General features: G+C 42.1%; 1 pseudogene; it reads left to right on the top strand.

Annotated features, from left to right (window-relative positions):
- Positions 1-1,101, top strand: LOC122664843 (annotated as a pseudogene).
- The last annotated feature ends 1,175 nt before the right edge of the window (positions 1,102-2,276 follow it).

Raw genomic sequence — 2,276 nt, 5'->3', positions numbered from 1 at the left:
CTACCACACCCACTTCTACATCTCCTCCCATATCCAAACACACATGCAGGCTCTCACACCGGGACATTGCAATTCGCAGTGGCTCTTCCTCACTTCTTCTCTTGTGGGCTCAAACCATTGGGCCATTTTGGTCATCCAAGGCATGGGCAGAGGGTGATACTTCAAACGATTATCAAGGAGCAAGTAATTTGAAAAACAATGGCTGCAACAATAGTACCCCTACACAGCGAGCCTTCCTTGACATTTCCTTCGATGGAAAGCCATTAGGACGGATTGTCATTGGGCTTTATGGTGCTGATGTACCAATTGGCACCACAAGGTTTTCCAAACTTGTAAGTGGAGCTGCAGGTATCAGTTACAGGAGAAAGGAGTTTGTGAAGATCATGCCTAACTAGATTCAACATGGAGGGTTAAGATGATATGGTGTAGATGTGGAACTTGCAAAAAATACTGGGAGTGAATTGGCTGCAGATAGTCTGCTCAAGGAATGGGAGAAGGTTTATGAAGAATGTCAGGGGACCAAGAATCTGAGCAACTCTGTGAGCATTGTTGTCAGGGACCCATCAAAACCACCTCCAAAATTGAAGCTCATTGCACGGAAAGGGAAATTAGAGATTGACCAAGAGGAAGTTGGGGTTAATCCTTATGGGACTGAGTTTGTGATTACCACTAGAGATGCTCCAGAACTTGATGCTTCTTCACTGGTTGTTGGCAGAGTTTTAGATGGAATGGATGTAGGGGAGAGAATAGCTAACGTGAAGACTGTGCAAGAGAACACAGGCTCTCCTTATTTCAGGTGATTTATCATACTATGGAATAGGTTAAAGGGCTTGATTTAACGCTTTCCATCAGCTCTAGAGTTTTTGGCGTATCGATCAAGTATCTAACACACACATAGCGCACAAAAATTTTCTATTCATTTTCTTATCTTTGTTGTAACATTCTTTTTCAAAGCCCAAATTGAAAGATGATCTCTCCACTTGTTTGATAAGCAGGGTGGCAAAGTTGATTGGAGATAAGAGGGTTGTTGTTGCAGAGAGAGGCTTTAATTGACCGTATGCAAAGATTGTTATTACCAATTGTGCCTTAATTGATTAGCATTCAAATCATTCATTTTTTTTGTTTTTTTCTCAGTACATTTTTGTGTGTGTATAGAGAGAGAGAGAGAGAGAGAGAGAGAGAGAGAGAGAGAGTCTGTGATGCAGAATGGTAGCTCTGTTGACATTACAAAACCAACCAGAATAATACATTGTCTCACACCGTTTTCATTACATTTGACCCTGGAGATGGGTTTTGCAAACCAGTACTGCTCCAGCCATAATTACTCAAAGTATAATTTTTTAGAGCAATTTGGATCCTCTATGGCCTGGCAGCTAAGCAGTCGTTGTGCGGCCTAACACAGGCAGGGCGTGGACTCCACCCGGGCAGGGTGGTTAGGCAGTGAGTGAGGTGGTTATTTCGCCCCCTGCCTGTGTGTGGCTGCACAATGGCCGCTCGGCTGCTCGACCGTAGAGGATCACAATCCTTTTGAGAGTAACAAGTAGTGGAATGCCCATCAATAGTCTATCCATCATCCTAACAGAAAATAAGCCTTTTCAATGATGCCAACAGAAAATGGTCAACCATAGAATGCACTGTGCTTGCTTTGGGGGATGGGAATCCCAATTGCTGATTGTCTGATCTATGAAAACCCATGTTGATCACACCCTGCAAACCCAATTAGCTTTTCTCAATAACCTTAGCTTGATTCATGAGAATTCTTTTCGTAGACAGAAACATAAAAAGCTTCTCAATCAAAGCAGTGGGATCATCACTGTCGGTCAGAAGTTAGAAGTGCCAAGCAAGGGCCTACTTCAGAGAGGGAAAAGTTGCATGAAATGCAGGTATTTTTACAAAAATTAAATAAAGAAAAAAAAATCAGTTCTAACATACCTCAAATAAGGAAAATGGAGAGTCTGCAAGCCAAGGTTGAGAAGGCTCTTTGCTGCAACTTAGAGCAGACAGTGTTCGTTGCCACCCAGGTGCAACACTTCTTGTTGAAACAATCCAGGAGCAAAAATGTTTGTGCTGTCTAATTGGATCAATTTCAAATTTTGGTCTAGTTATGCCTGCTTTAGATCCTTCCCTGCAATAGTAAGAGAGCCAAACTTGTCACCCTCATAAATAAACAGAAACAAAATAAAAGTAAGAAATTACATTTTTTTTTATTTTTATGAATAACTAAATTACCTTATCCGGGGGGGGGGGGGGGAGGAGAAATAACAACCCACCCAGCC

This window comes from Telopea speciosissima, chromosome 6, assembly GCF_018873765.1.
Source record: "Telopea speciosissima isolate NSW1024214 ecotype Mountain lineage chromosome 6, Tspe_v1, whole genome shotgun sequence".
Classification (NCBI taxonomy): Eukaryota; Viridiplantae; Streptophyta; class Magnoliopsida; order Proteales; family Proteaceae; genus Telopea; species Telopea speciosissima.
The sequence above is the reverse complement of the archived record's forward strand: the minus strand, read 5'-3'. Positions and strand labels throughout refer to the sequence as shown.